Here is an 11,357-nt window from a genome sequence, read left to right as displayed (position 1 = left end):
GTATCAACTAGCTACATGTGAAATGCTCCCTTTCCAAAGACCTAAACACAAACAGACAACGGCACTTCTGAAACAATGATAAATTGCTCCAGAGTATGTTTATTTGATAAAAGCCATGATCACTGCTACAAACCAATTGACCGAGAGAGCTCATTAATAAATAAGAAATGTCTTCTGTCTTCAATCTGTTTAGAAAACTGTTCTGGGTTTGATTTATTGACTTTGATGCTCGTGACACTTTGACTTCTGTGACTTTCCTGGCTTGTCATTAGATGCCCAGGGAATCATCAGAGCCACAAAAAAACCTAAAGACGTAAAACAGCATTGTAGTGTCATGTGCTGAGTAGCAAGCAGTTGATGGTTGAGGATAATCTAATAAATACAGCAGTCCTCTTGTTTTTAACTCTTAAGAAGGGTCTCATGGTGAAATTTTCAATTAACTTTTAAGGAATCTGCTGTGACAGCTCATGATTCATTGAGTAATTGTTCACAGGCTATCAAAAAGGAGTGCCAAGGGTTGCTCTTAAATTAATTTTCTTATTTTCCCTTATGATTTGGAAAATCAAACACCATGGTTGTTAAATTTCAAATCCATAAATGTATCAAATATTGATTTTTCTTGTTAAACAATTCTCCATGCTTTGATTTTAAGTAGTCTGAAAATTGATCGTTTTATTATCTGAAAACTTATTGGGTATTGTGACTTTTTAAAAAAATCTAATTACAAATAGATCACCTATGTCATGTATATATGCATCTATCAATCCATAAGACAGTACACTAAGAATAACAGAGTTATGGAAAACACAGGTTTGAAGCAGTCCACTCAAAGCCTATGGAACTTTGTAACCAGGGCACTAAGAATAACAGCAATTAATTAATATCTCAGGTGACGATATGGACATCCCAGGTAGGCGGGTGGTTACGGCTGCAGGAAGAGGTACATGAGACTGAGCTACGCAGGGTCAGAGTGCACCTCTCAGGCAGGAGTCCTAGGTGCAGGCACACATCTTTAATTGTTGCATAATGGAGTGACAGGGTTTTAAGTGGCAGCAACTGAACTGAAGGCTGTACCCTAATAAAGACTGTACTTCTTCCACTATTGTTGTTTTCTTTGCCTAGAAAAAATCACATATGAACTAACACAACTTCAATATTGTATGAGATCCCATTCTCACAATCATACACTAGTTAATGAGTATTACAAAGACACATGCCTCAAAACAGAGAAATTTTCATTGTTGTGGAAGAAATTGACTAGGTTTCTCTAAAACCAGTTTTTCTTCTTCCTCAACACATTAGTAGACATGATTTTTTAGCTTCCCATGCTTGCGACTACTCCTAGCATAGCCAATTGCAAGCTCCCAATGTCACAGGAAGAGCTGTGCATAATTAATTGGCCCTTGGCAGTCAGCGTGTCACCACATCATCTACACAACCTGGGAGAATTCAGCCTTTAATGTACCAGAAATATTAATAACACATATTCATGAATGACTTCCATGGCATGTTTGAAGCAAATAGCAGCATGACCCACTTCTCAAGTGTAAATAACTATAGATATAATAGTCTTTTCCCAAGATGTTTAACTGATTTAATCAAGTTGTAGTTTGAGTTACTGTAGGAAGTAGGTAAGTAACTCGTATACTTTAAAATTCTTAATCATCACTTCATTCACTTATAGAAGGCAATGTAAAATAGTGGAAAGACTAGAGAAATTAATTCCACTCTTAGATATATTTCTTATCTATTACTTACAGCAAAGATTTAAAAAAAACATTTTTAAAAGGAGTTAATAAGTCAAGTGGCTGATATATTTGAAAAATGGGAGGTAGTTTGTAAAAAGAGTCTGGCACAAAGTAAGTAATTGATGCATTGTAATTGTTATAGCAGTAACATTATCAGGATCTGTGTCCCAAGTGCTGCTATGGAGTGCGTGAAGAAAACCTGAGGGAGGGACTCTATCCTGCTGACACTCCGAAGCTCTCCCCTGTTTATTTTCTGTTTGGGTCTCCAGTGAGTCAGGAGTGTTCCAGATGCAAGACCAATACACTTGCTGGTCCTTTTGCCTGAAACGCTCACCTCTCCAACAGCTGAAGAGGGTGGTCAGCACCCACTCTTCCTCCAGCTTGTCCACTCAAAATCCCCTTTTCATAAGACTTTCACAGGCCACTTTCTATTTGCAAGTGTCCCCTGAAAAATACTTGCACACTTATTCCTTGCTTTATTTTTCTCCTTAGTATTCATCACTCTGCAATATACTTCTTCAATGTCAATTACTGTATTTAGATCATACATTATACTCATACCAATACTAATCTGTTTACTAAAATATTTATACCATGTATTTTCTTATTTGTCTGTAAGCCTAATGAAGGCAGGAAGTTGGGCTGCTTTTTCCACCGTTTGTTCTCAGCATCTGGAACAGTAGGTATTCAATAGTTTTATTGTTGTTGCTTTGTCCTTGAATGACATTGTTGAATGGACCATTAGATTGTTGGTAGGTTCTTTATTAGGATCCAGTACTCAACACGTGGCAGATATATGCTCATTACTTTTGCTCTTACAGGAATGCAAGATAACATCGTGCTCTCATCTAACTTTTCTTCCTTACAGAATTATCTGGCCTAAGGCAACATAATCAAGTGCATACTTGTACTATATTTCCTTATCTACGATGTTACTCTTTTTTATGGGGAATGAGTCCTGTGTATTTGGCCAGTTTGTAATTCTAGATATAAATTTACTGCCAGAATTTCCTGCTCAGCAAATGCACATCCACAAATGACTAAACTTGAAAGCCAGCAAACAAAACACAGAAAGGAGAAGGCAAAAATGTATATTTAGAAATAAATACATGACATCTAATAAATAAAAAAATAGTTGCCTCATATCTTGGTTTGTAGGGCCCTATGCACTGTGTCATGACCTTGGAACATTATATTATAGCAAACCAGAAATATAAAGAATAAAATTAAGTGGAAAATGAACCTAAAAAAAATGAACTCTTGAAATTATTCTGCTGTACAACTACCAGAAATGCCTCATTTCAAATGGAATGATAATCTTCATATGGCCATAGTGCAATCAGTGTTCAAGATTTTTACACATATCTCTCCATGATTGCCAGATTAAGGAACCAAAACATGACTAAGAACATAGAAGATTTGGTCTTAAGAACATTTATAAAAACTTGCACCCAATTTTCAGGGAACACACTTCTTTTTCAAGAACTCATAAATGATTTATGAAATTGACTATGTGTTAGGCCACAAAGCCCAGAAAATCTCAACAAATACTGAATAACTGAATTTACACAGGCATTTCCTTAACACAATTGAAAATGGGTATTAACTACAGAAATGGAACCACATCTCTCAATATGTTCAGAAATTTACAAAGCCAATTCTAAATAAAGCATGGTTCAAAGATGAAAACATTATAGAAATAAAACATTTTTAGAATCAACCATTGATGAAAGAAAATTTGCATCACAATTTTGTGGATGAAACTAAAGCAGTTGATAGAAATAAATTATAGCTTTAAATACATATTTGGAAAGAACATGGTTTTGAAATCAGTAAGCAAAATATTTGGTACATAAAGTTAGAAAAGAACAATAAAAGAAGCCCAAACAAAAAAGAAAGAAGAAAATATATAATAAAATGGGGAAATGAATAAATAGAAATAAAACAAGGAAAGATAAAAGATAAAGAAAGACATGAGAAATGAACAATATCTAGAAAAATACAACTTACAAAAAGTGACTCAGGAAGAAATAGAAAATGAATAGATTTCTAATCATTATTAAATCAGTTATAAAAAATCTATTGACCAGAAGCAAAAGCAAACAAAAACTAAACAAACAAACAAACAGAACCATGACCCAGACTGTTTTGCTAGTCTTCACCTGCATTTTCACCACATTTTCCCACAGAATAGAGAAAATATGAAATTACCTCAACTCATTTTCTGATATCAGCATAAGCTTGCAACTGAAACCAAATGAACACTTTACACAAAGAAGAGTTACAGGTCCATCTAATGTATAGATACACATGCAAATAGCCTACATGCATGCACATTAGCAAAATGAACACAGAAATGTATAGTTTTTCAGTGAAAGGAAAGGATGGCTTATATTAAAATATCTAGTAATCTAAGTTACCATTTTATTTCATGTATTTATTTATTTATTAAATTTCAGAATATTATGGGGGTACAAATGTTTAGGTTACATATATTGCCTTTGCCCCGCCCGAGTCAGAGCTATAAGCATGTCCCAGACAGTGCACACCGCACCCACTGGGGGTGAGAATATACCCATCCCCTCCTCCTTCCTCTCATATGCCCGACACCTGATGAATGTTACTACTATATGTGCACAGAAGTGTTGATCAATTAGTACCAATTTGATGGTGAGTACATGTGGTGCTGGGTTTTCCATTCTTGTGTTACTTCACTTAGTAGAATGGGCTCCAGCTCTATCCAGGATAATACAAGAGGTGTTAGATTGCCAGTTTTTTGTGGCTCAGTAGAACTCCATGGTATACATATACCACATTTTATTAATCCACTCATGTAATGATGGGCACTAAGTTACCATTTTAAATTCTGTTTAAAATTTAGGAAAAGAAAGTCCTCTAATGTTGCTTCTATCCTTCCTCAAAATGAGGTGTAAGCACAGGAAAAAAAGGAAAATGAATAATGGGCATAAAATGTGGCTGGAAGAGGGAAAAAATCCATTATCATTATAAATACCGTTACCTACATAAAAAAACCAACACATCCCATGAATCAGCTATTAGTCTATATTTTCGCTGAATACAAATCAAAAATTTGTATTCGCTGAATACAAATCAAAAATACAAATCAAAAATTCACCCAGAAGAAGATTAGCTACATTTTCAAACCCAACAAAAGATATTCCACCTTTCTAACATACAGGGAAATGTAAAATAGATGAAAAATGTCATTGATTGATAAAGTTGATAAATGCCATTGCTATTGAAAAGCAAATTGGAAATAAGTAGTAAAATTTAATATATATGTCTCCTGCACCAAGACACGTATCCTAGAAACCTCTTGAAATATATTGCAGATAAAGACAAATACAAAATAATGTAATATGCAATCAAAAATTTCAGGTAATAATAATAAACCTTTTAAACAATCTCCTCCCTTGTTTTTGGAGGAAAGATGTCTATTTTGAAATTTTCTTCCTTCAATATTTTCTATGTGTGGCATTGGTAGAGGATGCTTAGATCAATGGAACAAAATAGAGAGCCCAGAAATAGTTCCACACAAATACAGCCAACTGATTTGTGACAAAGGTGTAGAAGCAAGTCAGTGGAGGGAGGATAGACCTTGCAACAAATGATGCCGGAGCGATAGGGCATCCATAAGGAAAAAAGTAAACTCGACCTAAAACTCACGCTTTATACAAAAATTAACTCAACATGGATCATACACTTAAATGCAAACATAAAACTATGACGCTTCTGGAAAATTACACAGAAAATCTTTGTTATGTGGCCTTCTTAGACTTGAGACCAAAACATGATCCATAAAAGAAAAAAAATTGATAAATTGGACTCATCAAAATGAAAACCTTTTGCTGTAGAGTAGACCCTATTAAAGGATGAAAAGCTACCTACTGGGAAAAAAATACTCGCAATCCATATATATGAAAAAATAATTATATCTAGACTATATAAAAAACTCAAAACTCAACAGTTAAAAAAAAAACAGTCCAATTACATGATGTGAAAAAGATATGGAGTCATTTCACTGACATATAGAGATGACTGATAAGCACATGAGAAGACGTTCAACTTCACAAACCAGTAGGAAAATGCAAATTAAAAACATGATGATATATCACTACACACACACACATTAGAAGAGCTAAAATAAAATTATTGATAATACCTAATGCAGATGAGAAGACAGAGAACTGGATCTCTAAGATATTGCTGATGTGAATATAAAATGGTACAGATATTCAAGAAAATAGTGGGGCAGTTTCTTCATATTATGTAGGAGCATTTCTAGCTGAAATAATGGTGCCCGTCAAGACCATTCAGGATGGTTTTCAACATGCTGAGGCCTCACAATCCTCAGATGAAAGCATGAGAAACATTTCTCCTTCAGGTGCACGTATCAGAGGGATCTATCTTGGGACATCGTTAGCCCACTGTTTGGTGCTGAGTCAGCTGTCTCCACGGAGCACCAACCAGGAAACAAGACACGACCATTAGGACAGAGTGCCTGTTTTCACTGACTGATTGTCTTTTTTTTTTTTTTTAATTTTTGAAACTGATTTTAGTAGATATGAATTTGTCCTTCATGAACAGACCTCAAATAGTTGAATATGGAGGGGACTCTGGCGAAAGGTTCAATATATTCTGGGCATGATTGGAAATAGTTTATTGCCCTATTTTTCCAAAAGAAAAATGAATAATCAGAAGGAAATAAAAGTATTACAATTTCCCCTGTAAAGGGAAAGAAAATATACTTTGTCATTTATATGCAAGAATATATATTTTATCTTAATTGATGAGGAAGAATTATATTTTAATTACATCAGCTTATATTTGCAAGTTAGGGATGCTTTCTAGCAAAGACCTCAGATGTTTTGAATATTGAGAAGATGCTGTTGATGCCCTGCTCAATCCCCTTTACTGACTGATCCACCCATCTCTAGCCGCCCTGAGTCCAGGCTCTTGAGGATTTGTTTCCTCCTCTGGAGAGCTGTCCTGCCAGGCTCAGCCTTCCAGGAAGTGGAGATCCTAACCCCATCCCATAAGCCATACCTGCTGAGCAACCTACACAGGGATACAAACACATGTCACTTTGACTCGAAGAGAGACACTCCATGGTGTGATTTGTACCCCAGAGCAAAGAGGATTTGGATCATATGTACTTTACCGCAAAAGAAATAGTTTTTTTTTTTTTTTGGTCTTTTCTGTTCTAGACCCTGCTTCTAGACACTGCTTTACAGGTTTTCCCTGATGAGCTTTCTAGATATATGGTCATGTGCTCCTGACTCCTCCTCTCAGGCTCTGCTTCTAGGGGACACAATCCCAGATGTATAAGAATATTTTTATACACAAACACACACACATATATATGTATACATATACATTTTTCCTCCTTTTCTGTTGTCTATCAATGTTTATGGTTCACAAAAAGGGGAAGGATTTTTTTCATACATGCAAAATTTATACAGATTGCACATGTTAATTATGTAAGTTTTCAAAAACAGAAAATAACAAAAGCACAAGAAATAATAAAACCTATGCAAAATAATAAATTTGGACTATTAATTTACATCATATACAAAATTAACTCAAAATGAATTAAAGACCTAAATATAAGACCTAAAACTATAAAACTCCTAAAAGAAAACATAAAGGAAAATCTTCATCTGATTACACTTGGCAATGAATCCTTCCATATGACACCAAAACGCAGATAGCAAAAGCAAAAATAGACCAATGGGGCTTTGTCAAATGTGAAAACTTTTGTACATCAAAGGACACAATCTACACAGTGAAAAGGCAACCTACAAAAATAGGAGAAAATATTTGCAAATCATACATCTGATAAGTGGTTAATATGCAGAATATGCAAATAACTCTTAAAACTCAAAAACAGAAAATAAAATTTCCTGATTAAAAAATAGGTCAAGGACTTGAACAGACATTTCTACAAAGATCACATACAAATGGCCAACAAGTATATTAAAAGATGCTCAAGGTGACTAATCATCAGAGAAATACAAGTGAAAACGACAATGCAATATCACCTCATATTCACTAGGATGACTACTGTCAAAGAAATAGAAAATAAAAATTGGCGAGTATGTGGAGAAATCGAAATCCTTGTTCACTGTTACTGGGATTGTAAAATGGTGCAGCAACTATGGAAAACAGTACGGAGGCTCCTCAAAAAGTTAAAAATTGAACTATCATAATATCTGGCAATCCCACTTCTGAATATACATCAAAAAAAATGAAAACAGTGTCTCAAAGAGATATTTGCATACCTGTGTTTATAGCAGGACTATTCACATTAGCCAAGAGGTGGGAGCATCCCGAATGTCCATAGATGAATGGATAAACAAAATGTCTGCACACACAATGGAATATCATTCAGTCTTAAAAATGAAGGCATTCCTGTCACATTCTACAACGTGAATGAATGTTGAAGACATTACTTTAAGTGAAACATACCAGTTACTAAAAGATAAATACCATAGTATTCGACATACATGAGGTATCTAAAGTATCTAACTCTTAGAAATCAGAATGGTGGTTGCCAGGGACTGGAGGAAAAGGGGAGTTGTTGTTTAATGGGTACAGAGCTTCAGATCTGCAAGACAAAACCATACTGAAGATCTGTTTCACAATAATGTGACTATACCTAACACTCCTGAACTGTACACTTAAAAATTGTTGAGATGGTACATTTTATGTTGTGCTTTTTTTTTAACCACAAAAGAAAATTTTTTTAAAAAAGTAATGACACAAATGGCCGCATTGCACAGCTTTAAAAGCAACATACCTAGATTAAGTATTACGCAAAACATGTGGTAGCAAACTTGTTGTTTATACCACTTTATAAAAATGTTTGCTGCGAATTTGGAGAGCCTAAATGATTGTTCAAGAAAAAAATCTTACACGCAGGTGCAGCACACACACACACGCGCACACACACATACTAATATAGTGCACTCAACATCTCTTCTAGCAGAAGTTTTATTCTCAGAATCCATTGTTAGAACAAGCTTCCAGAGATTTTTTACTGCACATACAATGACAATGAAACAAAGGAACAATGAGGATTCTCAAAGACAAAAGTATAATCAATTTCAGCATACTCCCCCAGAGCCTTAAAAAAAACTCTCCTTAGGCACTGAAGTCTTCAGAAAGTGCTAGATTTTAACATCTTTGTAATCAAGCTGCAGGTCCATATCCCTCTTCATAAAGGAAAAAAATAGTCAAAAGAAATTACATTTGAGCAAGATATAGATGTTATGCTCTAAACTAAGCAGTGAGATCTACACCACCTCTCTCACATAATCCTGCATTTAAACACTTCTTTGAAAGATGGAGAAATAAACTATTTAAATAAACATGAACAATTTAAATTCCACTCAAGAAAAGCAGCAATATTTTTCATCTGACTACTTTAGAGCTATCACTAAGTTTTTTAAATTCTGTATCAAGAGTTCATTTCTTGGTTTTCCACCCCATAATTTGGGCATTTTTTTTCTAGTGAGAGAATGTACTAAATATTTTCTCTTTAAATTAAAATGGAAATAAAACAAATACACATGACATAACAATCACTGTATAACCTAAAGTATCTTTATTTTTGTACACCAATCTATGCTCCTCTACGCTTAATATTTCCCTTGCAATATTTCTTTAATAACGAGTATTTGATTTATGATAAGCAGCTTTCAGTGAATATAGGTTTATAGTCATAATTCCTTCCAAGATTTGTTTCAGGATAATAATGTAATAAAAGTGAAGATTTTCACTATGATGTGATGTTCCTGGTTCATTCTCTCAGTGGACCCAGATGTCTAGTCAAACCTGTGGCTGATGGAGTGTACCATGCTATGAAAATGCTCTGTCTTATTTCACAAATAGTTCCAAAATCATGTCCATGTGCTAATGCCCCAGCACAAAGACTGACACAGAGCCCCAACGGACCGCGTTCCCTTTCAAAGGCAATCCCGTTATATCCAGGATCTGGAGCGCCTGCTGATTTGGACTTCTGCCTTTTGTACCAAGTGCCTGATGCCAAATCCTCACTCAGCTACTTGCTAGTTGCATGACTTTGGCCAAACTGCATTTCCTCTCTGTGTCCCAAGTCTACCTCAGAGGGAGGACCCAGTGATAAAATGCACGTGAAGTATCAGCCAACGGTCTTGCACGTGCCATTCTTAGCTGTTGTCTTATCAGATACACACCTAAGGAGGACTTCTCCGGAAAAGTCCAGTCCCTATAAGATCAGAATTGCCTACTGATGGCTGTTAGATGCCTTTGGATGGCATGACACATTGTGGATGCCAAACCCTGTCTTTTCCTGAATGTCACGACCATTCCCCATTCACCATGCTCCCACTACTGGGTTTCTTCAAGATCTGGAATTGCTAATTACCCCTCTATTCCTTCCAAGAGAGGATGATACTTTGGAATTAAAGCTATCTCAGACAAGCTTGAATTCCTGGCCCAAACAGGATATATCTTGAGAGAGAAATTCTCCTTAATTTTATATTCAATAAAATAAATTTAGACCCTCTACCTCAAATAATACATTTTTGAAACTTCAAATGTTGAATAACCTGCTCTGAATCCACATCTATGTATCTCACCCCTAATCAACATTTTCAGTCCTGGTTGGAAGAAACTCAGCTTACTATTTCTGCCAGACGAGGTATTTACTAGGCAAATTCCCTGGTGCCTCAGAACAGGATACTCATCAGCTTCAACAATCTGCTTCCCTCTCCAGAAACATAAGCCCTGCTGGCTCCAGCCATGCAGCTTCCTGAATGCCTTTAGTCTGAGTCCTGAAGTAACATTGTAAAATGAACATTGCACATGTCAAATACAAGATCAATGAGCACACACTTTAGCTTAACGATCCTCTTTAAATTCCTTTCTTTTTAATTCAAAAGTTTGTGTGTCTGTGTGTGTGTGTGTGTGCACATGTGTCCAGGCAACTTCAATTTCATGGTTGTAAGTAAAAATTTTTAAAGATACTTCATCCTATTTCTGAGTCTTGGAAAAAAATTTTATTTAAAATATTTTGATATGAAATATTTTCTATTTAGTATTATTTTGAAATCAAACATTTTCAGTACTAAAATGAGTTGAAACAAAATTGAATTTGATATTTAATATATAATTTTGGCTTTATGGTGTCTGTTTTTATCCCTTTGATTATAAATATACTTAGGGGAAAATAAGATGCTAAAATCTCTACTATCTTTTCTCAGTTACATGTATAGATTGTGTTTTTAAATGATTTCCATTGCCCTTCATATCAATCTGTAAGACATATTCAAATGAAAAAAAATTCTTCAAGGTCAAAATACAATTCCCAAATAAGCATCTCTCTATGCGACATGAAGACCCATCTTACCTTGAGTCTTGGTTATGACATTAAACACCCTTGGCATTGGTCCCTCACCACTTAGCTCTACTAGGAAGAGTGTTCAAAAGCACATTTAAGGCCACTGTCAATGGTCTCCATATTGCTGACTGAAGGTCTCTCATATCCCAGACAAATCAGCCTTTTCCATATCTTGCATCCCCATTCCTATTTTCTTGCTATTCCAT

The sequence above is a fragment of the Propithecus coquereli genome, unplaced genomic scaffold (assembly GCF_000956105.1).
Source record: "Propithecus coquereli isolate 6110/MARCELLA unplaced genomic scaffold, Pcoq_1.0 Scaffold125, whole genome shotgun sequence".
NCBI lineage: Eukaryota > Metazoa > Chordata > Mammalia > Primates > Indriidae > Propithecus > Propithecus coquereli.
This window is presented reverse-complemented; position numbering follows the sequence as displayed.